Raw genomic sequence first — 13,647 nt, 5'->3', positions numbered from 1 at the left:
CAATCTTACCTCCTTTGGTTTTGTCCATGTGTCCGTTATAGATGTTCCTGAAACCCTTCCCTCTTTCTCCCCATTATCCCTTCCTACCTCCCCTCTAGTTACTGTCAGTTTGTTCTTAATTTCAATGTCTCTGGATATATTTTGCTTGCTTGTTTGCTTTGTTTATTAGGTTCCACTTAAAGGTGAGATCATATGGTATTTGTCCTTCACCGCCTGGCTTATTTCACTTAGCATAATGCTCTCCAGTTCCATCCATACTGTCACAAAGGGTAGGAGCTCCTTATTTCTCTCTGTTGTGCAGTATTCCATTGTGTAAATGTACCATAGCTTTTCGATCCATTCATTGACTGATTAACACTTAGGTTTCTTCCAGCAGTTGGCTATTGTGAATTGTGTTGCTATGAACATTAGGGTCCATAGGTTCTTTTGAATTGGTGTTTCAGAGTTCTTAGGGTATAATTTCAGCAATGGAATTTCTGGGTCAAAAGGCAGTTCTATATTTAGTTTGCTGGGGGGGGGTTCACTATATTTTAAGCACATATAATGTTTCCTGGCATACATTAAGCACCCCATACATATTTGTAAAATGAATGATGCCTGAGGCTTTAATTTACTACTCTGTGGTTATGATTCTTATATTTATGTTGCCATTTGAAACTTTTCTCCTGACACTAAAATCCATACATTTAACCAGTACCAAATATGTCCATTTAGAAATGTTGTAAGCTTTTTCTAAGTGACTTGTTCAAATTGTCTCCATGGTCAACTTCCCCAAATGATCTCTCCTTTCATACTTATATGTTAAAAATGCACTAATCTACCCAGAAATTAGGTAGTTATTCTAGGGGAATATTTATTTATTATCTTAGTTGCCTTTCTAAATCATCTCCATGTTGTCTTCAATCTTATAGTTATTTCCTTAATTTTGGTTCTTACATCTCTGATGTATTAAATATGTTCTAGCTTCTACCTTTGATCTTGGATTCAAACCTGTACTATTTCTTCCTCTACAAATGGAACCAAATTTTAAATGTGTAAGTTGGCCTTTCTTGTTCTCCTGCTTGAAACCCACATTGACCTAAACTTTTTTATTTTGCTATTTTTTCTCTACAAATAGTATTGGCTACAAGAAACAGAATGACATCCAAATGCAGTTTAAAAGCTAAACATTGGATTATCTCTCATAGTAAATGTTTGGTAATAAACAATTAGAGGTTTAATTCAGAAGATGAAATATATCAATAATGACCCAGGTGCTTTCCAGCTTTCTGCATTCTGACTTTTTGTTCTTAGTCTTGTATCCCCATGCAAGGAAGAGAAACATTACCTCTCCTTAAAAATATCCCTGGTAGGCACAAAAGGGGGAAGGATAACCATGGGTTTTCCCTCATTTTATCAGGAAAAGAAATCTTTCCTAATGTATATGAATAACTCCATCTTCACATCTCATCATATACCTCCACTCAAATAAATCATGTACAGTGGACAGACAAAATACAAACTTCTGCTTAAACAGAGGTTTCACAAAATTTTTACCATAAATTTTAGAAGAAAATTTATTTTCCATCATGGGTTTCATGAAGAAGTGCTTTACTATTATATTATTGATGCATCTAAGAGACTCTATTACAAATGTACAATTTATGATAATATTGATATAAGTATACATATATAAGATGTATATTAATACAGAATATCAATATAATATATATTACTAGTATATTATAATTTATTATAATCTATATTAATATTATATTGTGTATAATGATTATAATATATTCCTTATATATAATTTATACATTCTAATTCCATAAAATATCTAATGTATATATTCTATTCCATCTAATTCTGCTATATGCTAGTCACGATTCAATCAATGGTTTTAACGACTTAACTGAGAAAAGATTTGTACTTTTACTAGCAGTGGTCAACGACCGAGCTAAATTATTTCTATAGAGATAGATTGGAAAACTAACTTCTCTGTGCTTGGATCATGTACAGGAGGAAATTAAAAAAATAAAATAAAAAGGTACTAGGTAGCTGTTTAGGGAATTCTCCCGCAACAGCCACCACTGCCTCCCCTGGCTGTGCCCATGCAGCCTCTACAGCCCTGGTGGTAGGCCTGCCTCTGCCTCCAGGATCTCGGCTGCACCCTTACCCTACCCTGGCTGCAATGGCAGGGAAGGTGCCAAACCATGCCCATGACCCCAGTGGTGTGCGACCCACCCAGCTGCTGTGCCCCCTCCCCTGCAGCTGCACTCCCACTCTGCTGCCACAGTAGCAGCAGCAGAGGCCAGCACATGCCCAACACCACCACCCCGTGAAGGTGCTCCAGTGGCAGTAATGGAGGACACATGTTCATGCCAACAGATCCAGAGGCCCACGCCCACATCAGCAGACTCAGGCATGGCTCCTAAGAGGAAGAAGGAGGTGCGCCCCCCACAGAGGAGAGCAGCAGGGCCCAGGGAGTAAGCAGTCCCCAGGAGACTTAAATCAGTGGGAGAGCTGAACTACCCTGAAGAGACTCGGGGAGTCCCTAGGACAGCAAAGAGTGAGAAGGTGGTGTGTGAATTGCCCCTACTTGGTGCACCTCAGACAGTACACCTGGTGGACTGAAGGCATAGGCCTGGTGCAGAAGGGGATTGGGGGACTGGCAGCGAACTGAGGAACTAGGCTGGAGGCCGGGGAGTTCCTCAGTTTGGCTCAGACCTGGCCTCTATCCACGTGAAACCACAGGAATGAGAAAAGCAAAACCAATCGCCTGTCAGCTTGCTGCAGCCAAGAAGACAAGCAGAACTGGCTTGGCTGGTTTAAAGCCAGTAGGAGACTTTGTTCCTCCCCTTCTTCCTTTCTTCCCCCCCTCCCCTCAAATAAGTGAGACAATAAAAACTGGAGCTTTGAAAGGACCAGAGTCAGACCCAAAGAGGGGGTCAACCAACAGCTGAGAAGGTGAGACCAATTTCCCTTTGCTGTTCCAGAAACTTGCAACTTATTATTTATTTGTATTATTATTATTATTTCACTATTTTTACTTCTTTTGTTTTATTAGTATTTTTTATTTCTTTTCTTTCGGTTTAGTTTTCTTTGTTTTGTTTGTTTAATTGCATTGTTTGACAGGTTTACCTTGTTCTGTCTTTCATAGTGTATTTTAATTTTCCTTCACCTGTGTTCCAACAGCACACAACTATAGGTCATGTCCTTCTTATTCTTGTTATTCAGATCATATGGATTCTGTCATATGATTGTTGCTCCATTACTGTTGTAAGTAATTATTGTTCCATAAAATTGTAAATACTGCACAGCACCCCTCCAAGATCTTAGCTCATTTGACTGTGTCCAGAACTTTATTACTGTTCTGGTTAAATCCATTCTCTCACACAACACACCTATTTTCTATCATTTACTCTCACTATATCTCATAATTTGAGCTCCCATAAGCTCACTGTTTTCCGGATCCAACTCACAATCTTTCCCCACTAACAAGAGTCTTATCTTTTTTACACCCTGTCTTAAAAGTGACTAGTTGTATGAAATATCACGGTTAATACTATACTTATCCAGGATCTCCTAGCTCTCCTCTATGGGTTGGTAATTTAATAAGTCCTATAGAATACACTCATGCTGTCTTTATCCATTTTGCTTTCCTCTCCAACTGATCACGTAACAGAGTAGGTGGGAGCTATGAACACCAGTATACCTGATGGAAGACAAAAACCCACCAACAAAGGAACCACCAACAGATAATAACAGAAGAAGGTGAAGGAGTGAGTGGAAGCCACACTAATTTCACCCACAACCAATCTGGAATTAAAACTATATGGTGGAGAAATTACCCAGAGCAAACAACTTACAAAAGTGAGAAAGAGGCCTCAAAACCTCAGACAGACAGAAGGACCAGCTTCAACATAACCTGTCCACACCTGAACAACAGAATACAAGATGTGGTAGGTGGAGTGACACTCAGTAAACCAGGTAGAGGGAGGACCCCCATAGAAAGACCCCAAAACAATCAAAACCTAAAGACATCCAGAGAGCCAACATAAAGAACAGCCCAAGACCAGCAACCTGAGGATATCGAGGAGACTACACCATTGAATCTCACAGGTCTCCTACCATAGAAGTTCACACCATAAAACAGGGAGTTAGAACAGATAAATTTAAGAATCAGATGTTAACAACAAGAGTCTCACAAACAATGGGAAGACAAAATAACAATCCCCAATAGAAAGGAAAGGAGGAAGCCTCAGAAACAAAGGTAAATTAAATAGAGAAAGTCAGATATTGACTTCAGAGCAATGGTTATCAGGAAGCTCAATGAGCTCACAGAGAATTACCAAAAACTATAAGGAAACTACAATGAACTCACTGCACACTATATTAACATGAAAAAGAAATGGAAAATATCAACAAGGGCAAAGAGGAAATGAATTTCTAAATTGAAGAACACAGTAAAGGAAACAAAAGCAGGCTGGACAAGGCAGAGGATCAAATCAGTGAGCTGGATGACAAGGCAGAAAAAACTCCCAGAAAGAGAAAGAAAAGGAAAAAAGACTCAGAATGAGGAGGTGTTAAGGAAACTTCAAGACAACATAAAATGTAAAATATTAGTATAATAGGGATACCAGAAGCAGAAGAAGAAGAACAAGGGATAGAAAACATATTTGAAAAAGTAATGATGCAAAACTCTCCTAATTTGATGAGAGAAAAAGTCACACAAATCCAGGAAATACAGAAAGTCCCAATCAAGAGTAACCCAAAGAGTTCAACTTCAAGGCACATCATAATTAAAATGGCAAAATCCCAGGACAAAGAGAGAATCTTATAGGCAGCAAGGGAGAAATAGGAAATAATGTACAAGTGAGCCCCGATAAGACTAGCAGCTGACTTCTCAATGGAAACACTCCAAGCCAGAAGAGATTGGCAAGGGATATTCCAAGAAATGAAAAACAAAAGCCTGCATCCAAAACTTTATCCAGCAAGGCTCTCAGTTAAAATGGAAGGCCATATAAGGAGTTTCCAAGACAAAAGAAACCTCAAAGATTATACCTCCTCCAAAGCAGTTCTGCAAGAGATGTTAAAGGGTCTGATAAGAAAAGGAAGTAAAAGAGTGAGAGAGAGAGGAACATGGGTACAAAAAAATGGCAATGAATAAGTAGCTATCAATAATAACCTTAAATGTAAACAGATTAAAGGCTCCAATCAAAAGACATAGAATAGCTGGATGGATAGCAAAGTGGGGTTAGAAGGAGCATTCCTCAACCTAATAAAGGTGATATATGAGAGACACAGAGCCAACATCATACTCAATGGGCAAAGACTTAGAGCTTTCCCACTAGGATCAAGAACAAGACAAGGTGCTCATTTTCACCACTTCCATTCAACATAGTATTGGATATCTAAGTGACAGCAACCATACAAGAAAAAAAAATAAAATAAAAGGCATCCAAATTGGAAAGGAGGAAGTAAAACTGTCACTTTGTGCAGACAACATGATACTATACATAGAAAATTCTATAGATTCCCCTTAAAAAACTCTTCAAACTAGTAAGTTAATTTGACAAAACAGGGATACAAAGTCAATACTCAGAATTCAAAGGCACATTTGTACATCAACAATGAAAAATCAGAAACAGAAATCAGGGAAAAAAAGTCCCATTTGATACAGCAACAAGAAAAATAAAGTACCTAGGAATAAACTTAACCAAGGAGGTAAAAGACCTGTACTCATAAAACAACACAACACTGAAGAAAGAAATTAAAGAAGACACAAACAAATGGAAGCATTTACCATCCTCTTGGATTGGAAGAATAAACATCATAAAAATGTCTATACTACCCAAAGCAATTTATAGATTCAATGCAATCCCTATTAAAGCATCAATGACATATTTCACAGATATAGAATGAACAATTCCAAAATTTGTATGGAACCATAAATGACCCTAAAAGGCTGCAGCAACTTTGAGAAAGAACAACAAAGTAGAGGGGTCATAATACCTGATATCAAACTGTATTACAAGGCCACTGTAATCAAAACAACCTGGTATTGGCATAAGAACAGGCCATACACCAATGGAACAGAACAGAGAGCCCAGAAATAAACACAAATCTTTATGGTCAACTAATATTTGACAAAGGGGGGCAGAAGCATAATATGAAGTAAAAATAGCCTCTTCAACAAATGGTGTTGGGAGATCTGTACAGCTACATGCAAAAAAATGAAACTCAAACACCAAGTTACACTATACACAAAAATAAATTCAACTTGGATAAAAGAATTAAATATAAGCCATGACACTATAAAAGTCCTAGAGGAAATCATCAGCAGGAAAATCTCAGATATTCCACACAGCCACATTTTCACTGATCTATCCCCTAAAGCAAGGGACATAAAGGAAAGAATAAACAAGTGGGATCTCATCAAATTATAAAGTTCATGTATGGCTAAATAAAATAGCATTAAAATGAAAAGAGAACAAAGTATATGGGAAAACAAACTTGCCAATGATACCTTGGACAAGGGTTTGATCTCCAAAATATATAAAGAACTCACATGACTCCACTCCAGAAAGACAAAAAACCCAATTAAAAAATGAGCAAACGTCTTGAAAATACACTTATCCAAGGAGGACTTACAGAGGGCCCAGACACATATGAAAAGATGCTCAGCATCACTAGCCATCAGACAGATGCAAATTAAAACTACAATTAGATACCACTGCACACTGGTCAGAATGGCCATCATAAACAAATCAACAAACAAATGTTGGAGAGAATGCGGAGAAAAGGGAACCTGAGTGCACTGTTGGTGGGTATGCAGACTGGTGCAGCCACTGTGAAAAACAGTATGGAATTTCCTCAGGAAGCTAAAAATGTAACTGCCTTTTCACCCAGGAATTCCACTGCTGGTATTATATCCTAAAATCCTTGAAACACAAATCCAAAATGCTGAAAAAAATAGTCTTCATTATACTCAGAATTTTCTTAAAAGATTCAGAGTTTAATGGCAGTTTTGCTTTGGTAAAGAAAGAAATCATACTCTTTATTGGATGTCCTTTTTTCCTATGGATGTTTTTTCTCTCATAAAAAGAAAGTGGACGAGAATCAACCTTTTAAAAAAAAGTTAATGTGTAATCATTTTCTTCACTGGATATACTTTTATATAACTATTTTCTTATTTAACACAAGAAACATATTTTAAATAGACAAGCAGTAATTGTAAAAATATTGTTATTATAGTTATTAATAAAACACACACCTTTTATGAAGATAGAACTTTCTGTTATCTATAAATTACTGTGGCAAGAAAATAAAATATATGACATATCTAATCTCATAATAAATTACTTTTTCCTCATATTTCATTCTCTTCATAACAGTTTAATAACTATATAGAGTCAATAACATAGGATAATTGTTTTCAGGGTTTTGATTTAAAATAATATTAAGAAATTACCCTTTGTGACAGTGTTACAGAGCAAGGGGGGGGGTGGTTCCTTCACGATAAATTATTACAGAAAGGATTCCGCCTTTCTGTCTCTGGAGGTTCCTTCCCCCCACGCCCATCTGCTAGGTTCAAAATGCCCGCCGCCAGAGGAAAGACGTCTCTCAATGCCAGAGACTGGTGAAAAGGAAAGGAATTGTTTATTTAAAAGTTACACAAACTTAGAATAATGACCTAATGTCTTCAATAAGATACTAAAGTCCTCTAGAATACCCACAGATGCACAGTCCTTCCCTCTCCCTGTGCCCAGTCCTGGGTACCGTGTCTCAGGAGAAGAAGTAGAAGTCCGTGATTCAGGCTCCCGGCACCATCAGCTGTGTGGCTGCTGCAATCTCCAGTTAATCCAAAGCCGTGTGGCACCTTCTCATGGCCCAGCAGCAAGAGTCCTCTCTCCCCTTTCTCTATGGCTGCAAAGTCTCTCCTGCTGCCTAAGCCGTGTGGCAAGAAGAAGCACTCCAAAACCTCGTGGTCCTCTTTACTCTCCTTCAGAACCACGTGGTCCTTTTCCCCATTTACTTTGGAGCCGTGTGGTCTCCTCCTTCCTCCCCCAAAACCTTGCGGTCCTCCTCTACTACTATGGAGCCGAGTGGTCTCTTCTCTTTCTATGGCTGCCGGGCCTAGGTTTAAATCCCAGTGCCCATCTTCCTTTGCAGCCCCATTTCTGACTCCTCCTACAGTCGGCTACACCTGCCAGCATCCCTGTATTCTTCCAGCTTTACTGGGCTGCCATAGTAAGTCTGGGCAGGTGTGGCCCCATGGCATGGAGCCAATTATCTCCACGCTCTCACGCAGGCCCTGTAACCAGGGGGAGTTACTTCCCAGTCCCATCCTGGATGGAATTTGGTCCCATCCCCCTGGCTCAAAGCATGGCCACAGCTACTTAACACATCCATGAAACCAGTTAAAGGTTATAGATATGTTAAATGACTGTGCCTGGGGTTAGCTGCAAAGCTGTTGCTACCCAAAACAGCTCTGAATGGCCCTGTTCCATGTGTCCCATCCCCCCTGGCTCAGGCCTGTGGGGGTGAGGACATCCTACATACATTTTTCTAATATTTCCTGGACACCCCGAGTCCTGGACCCCATTACAAATCCCTTCTTGGGGCCCTCCTCTTGGCTGCACCCTGTTTCAATGGCATGGATGGAACTGGAAAGCATTATGCTAAGTGAAATAAGCCAGATGGTGAAAGACAAATACCATATGATCTCACCTTTAAGTGGAACATAATCAACAAAACAAAGAAGTAACCAAAATATAACCAGAGACATTGAAATTAAGAACAAACTGACAGTAACCAGAGAGGAGATAGGAGGAGATAATGGGGGGGGGGAAGGCAAACGATTTTCAGGAGCAACTATAAGGGACACATGGACAAAAAGAAGTGTGTGGGGGGGTGATTTCAGGGAAATTGGAGACAAATGTACTTGAAAACAACAACAAAAAAATTAAGGGACTACGTAATATAATTGCTAAGTTATTTTTCTTAGGTCAAGCTATTAAGAAGAAATTGAATTGGCAACTCAAAGAAGGAAGAGAGAGGAGAAGGAGGAGGAAAAGGTGGGGACAATGAAATAGATAATGGAGAAATTGTCGCATACCAGCATTTGGATCACTAAAGAATTGGTCGGCATTTTATGTCCATTTTGGGGTAAGGGAGATGCCTTTAGGATGTCTTGCTCATTTGGAACTTTTGCTAAACAATGATGGCAAATGTCATCTCTAATGGGAGAAAAGACATTTAGGACTTTGTAAACCTTAAATCAGTATTGTATTTTTCACATATTTCACAGGTAATAACAAATTAACTTTGTATTTTGAAACTTGCTGAAATAAGCAGTAGTTTGCTTTATTTATTGGAAGTACAGATTATAAGATTTGGGAATTATTTATTAGTTGATACTTTATAGGGAAAAACAGGAGTGCGGTGCAGGTAGAATTTGGACATTTAGATATTGGAGAAGAATTAAGACAGCACAAGCACCCAACACATAAACAGTCCTGCCAAATCCGTAAATGGTGATGGTGAGTCTGAGGAATTTCTCTTGCTATTTAAGACACTGGAAAGCCACAGGGAAGGAATTGGGTTGCGTAAAATTTCTCAATAATGGACAATAATTTATAGAGAAGTAATGTTTTGAAAGGAAAAGAAATGATAATTATATAGAAGGTAAATGGGAAGATTAAAGTTCAAGAACTTTTTATCTCTAGCACCATCAAAGGTACAGTGTCACTAATAATTTCTAAAGAGGTGTTCCTTTGCCCCATCAGACTGTCAAAACTCAGTGACAATGATTTGGGTCACCCAAATCTTTTCTTTTGATCTGATTTGATGTCATGTAGTAAACTTTTTGATTATAGCTTGTCTTCTAGTATATTTCTTTACATGGAGATAATGCACTGACCACTTGGAACTATGAGGTAATCTTTCAAGCAGTTTGAACACTAATTGGAAAAAAACAAATTAATTTTATTTTAATCTGATCCTTGAATGTGGCATTCTCTGCCCAGGAAAATAAATTATTTTGTTGTTGTTGTTGGCATAAAGTAATAACATTTTGAACACACCTGTATGGTAGACACCTGCTGTTATTTATTATAGTCACTCTCATGAAAAATGAAATTGGAGTCAGCACCAATACTTTACAGTTGGGAAATATAAGGTCAGAGGATTTAAGTTACTGCTTAACAGACACATGGTAATTGGATAAGTCACAAATTGAACCCACCTCTTTCTGATATCAGTCTACCTTTTTGTGCCATTACTCACTGGCATATTCTTATGAAAATTAAAGTTAACACTATGTTACTTAGTTAACAATTTATTTTTATATGTTTGATAGTTTTGATGAAAATAAATGTGAGTTTGCAAGAAGGCAAGTAGCACGTCATATACTTGTGCATTTTCCGAAGTGGGCATAGACAATGGTCACAACTTAAACTGCGCCATTGGACACTGATTGATTTTCTGTGATTTCAGAAAGGTCAAAAATAATGTTTAGTAATACAATTGTGCTTAACCACAAATTCATTCTTTTTATTTTGGTAGGCTGTAATGTGAAATAATTGTTTTGCTGAACTTTTCACTTAAAAACTAGTTATTTTTAGCAACTTCAAATACAATTTATAGAGTGAAAGGATAAAAATCACAGATGGTAATTTACAATGAAAGCCATTTATCATTATGGGGTAATTAAAATTATGCAGCTTTTTCTCATTAGCCTTATTCCTCAACTTAGTTCCTATTGATTTTTGTCTCAAATAATTGAGAGAAAATTATTATGAATTTTATGTACCCTTCAATACTGATCTTAAACTAAAATCTAATTGCTAAATTTTAGCTCCTGTATTCATCAAATTCACCTGTGCTTGCCATTAGTTGTTTTCCTTCTGGTAGTTAGGCTCTGTCCAATTAGAGGAACTCATCTTAAAGACTTGAGGAAAGCTCTTTGGCGAAGTGTTTAGCTCTCCATCAGAATACTGAACATAACCTTAAAAAACAAAACAAAACAAAACTCTACCTGAAGAAACCTGACAGTTGTGTGATATTTTGCACAAATAAGGATATCCATCACTGCTATCCATGAAGACTTGCAAGTATTATAAAATATTAATATTGCAAGGGCATTAAATGTCATCTAGTATAATTACTCCTCCACTCTATTTTTGCTAGGCCTACCTTTGCTCTTAATGGAACACTTCCAGTAGCTGAGGAAAAACCACTTCCAGAAAAACTAATTATAACAGTTCATAGCATTACTGTTACAGAGCAAGAGGGGGGGCGATTCATGATAAATTATTACAGAAAGGATTCCCCCTTTCTGTCTCTGGAGGTTCCTCCCCCACCACGCCCACCTGCTAGGTTCGCAATGCCCGCCGCCAGAGGAAAGACGTCTCTCAATGCCAGAGACTGGTGAAAAGGAAAGGAATTGTTTATTTAAAAGTTACACAAACTTAGAATAATGACCTAATGTCTTCAATAAGATACTAAAGTCCTCTAGAATACCCACAGATGCACAGTCCTTCCCTCTCCCTGTGCCCAGACCAGGGTACCGTGTCTCAGGAAAAGAAGTAGAAGTCCATGATTCAGGCTCCCGGCACCATCAGCTGTGTGGCTGCTGTAATCTCCAGTTAATCCAAAGCCATGTGGCACCTTCTCATGGCCCACCAGCAAGAGTCCTCTCTCCCCTTTTCTTCCCGGCAAAGTCTCTCCTGCTGCCTAAGCCACGTGGCAAAAAGAAGCACCCCAAAACCTCGTGGTCCTCTCTACTCTCCTTCAGAACCATGTGGTCCTTTTCCCCATTTCAGAACCGCGTGGTCCTCTCTTTACTTCACCAAAGCTGCCTGATCCTGGCCCTCTTCCTTTCCCCTCAGAACCTCGTGGTTCTCCCATTTATTTCAGAGCCGCATGGTCTACCCTCCCTTTTACTTCATGGCTGCTGCGCCTAGATTTAAATCCCAGTGCCCATCTTCCTTTGCAGCCCCATTTCTGACTCCTCCTGCAGTCAGTTACACCTGCCAGCATCCCCGTATTCTTCCAGCTTTAGTGGGCTGCCATAGTAAGTCTGGGCAGGTGTGTCCCCATGGCGTGGAGCCAATCATCTCCAAGCTCTCACGTAGGCCCTGTAACCAGGGGGAGTTGCTTCCCAGACCCATCTTGGGTGGAAGTCACTCCCATCTCCCTGGCTCAAAGCATGGCCACAGCTATTTAACATATCTATGAAACCAGTTAAAGGTTATAGATATGTTAAATGACTGTGCCAGGGGTTGGCTGCAAAGCTGTTGCTACCCAAAACAGCTCTGAATGGCCCTGTTCCATGGGTCCCATCCCCCCTGGCTCAGGCCTGTGGGGGTTAGGACATTCTACATACATTTTTCTAATATTTCCTGGACACCCTGAGCTCTGGATCCCATTACAAATCCCTTCTTGGGGCCCTCCTCTTGGCTGCACCCTGCTTCATTACTATATATTGTACTACCCCACATAAATATAATTTTAATAATCATCTTTACATGTTATAGTTTCCAATCATATTTATATGAAACTTTAGAAATAATTGTAATAGAATTACATGAGCAATCTGCCTACTAATGTCAGAATGTAAGATCAAAATTAAGTTATAGTTATTTTCCACCTGACAAACTGTCATATACTACTGTACCCACCAAATGTTTCTTGGTGTTTCCAGAAAAAAAGCAGGTCAGCCTGTTACATAAAACCATGCCTGGATGGATGACAATTAATCTGGCTTTCATTAGACTCCCATGGATGGTTTAGGAGAAATTGCTGTCGCCTCTTCTCTTGCTCTTTAGAAAATCAAGCAAGAAATCTAGTTTGCATCAATAATACATACAGAAAACAAAACTGAATTTTCACAAACATGGTGTAGAACCTCTGTGGAGATGATCTACAGGGTGAACTTTCATTTTCCTTTTATCTTTCTTCCCTTTGCTCTTGATTTTTAGAGTGCCCAGAAGGGGAGAAAGACCTCTGTTTAACTGAAACTTACAGTGGAGTCTCCGATGGGAAAAGAATCCTTACCCAAGGTTTAGAAAATGAGAGCATAAGGAAAAGGATTCTTTAAATCATGTGCTGTTACTATCCATATTTAGCTAATTATTTAGGAAAAAGGGGGACAAAAAAGGGAAGTAGACATTGAGTTTAATAAAATGGGAAGCAAGAGCCCATTTGCTTCACCAGGAAGCTGCAGCTTTTCACACTCCAGGGGACCACAACATTGTGATCCATCAAGGGGATTAAGACTCCTCCCTTCCCCTCTCTGGTACTGGATTGTTGGGGGGATGGGGTACAGGGGGAGGTGCTGTACCATAAAGGAGTGTCAGTCTAACTAGGGACTGTGTACCTATCCATAGTCCATGAAAGCTTGGGAAGTTGGTCATTTTGAAAAATCTTCTGGTCTTTTCCAAGTCTGAGATCCTGATGACCTGCACTCACAGGCGCACTCATCTATTTTCTCCACGGTCATGTGTCCGTAACAGGCTGGTGGCCCCAGTGGACTCCACGTGCAGGCTCCAAGAGGGAGCCCGAATACTGTAGCACAGCAATGAGTTGCAGTTGGAAACACTTGCTGTGCTAGCTGGATGCTAGACAAGATTGTATTTTAATGTGGAACAGAAACTCTGG

The sequence above is a fragment of the Desmodus rotundus genome, chromosome 8 (genome assembly GCF_022682495.2).
Source record: "Desmodus rotundus isolate HL8 chromosome 8, HLdesRot8A.1, whole genome shotgun sequence".
NCBI lineage: Eukaryota > Metazoa > Chordata > Mammalia > Chiroptera > Phyllostomidae > Desmodus > Desmodus rotundus.
This window is presented reverse-complemented; position numbering follows the sequence as displayed.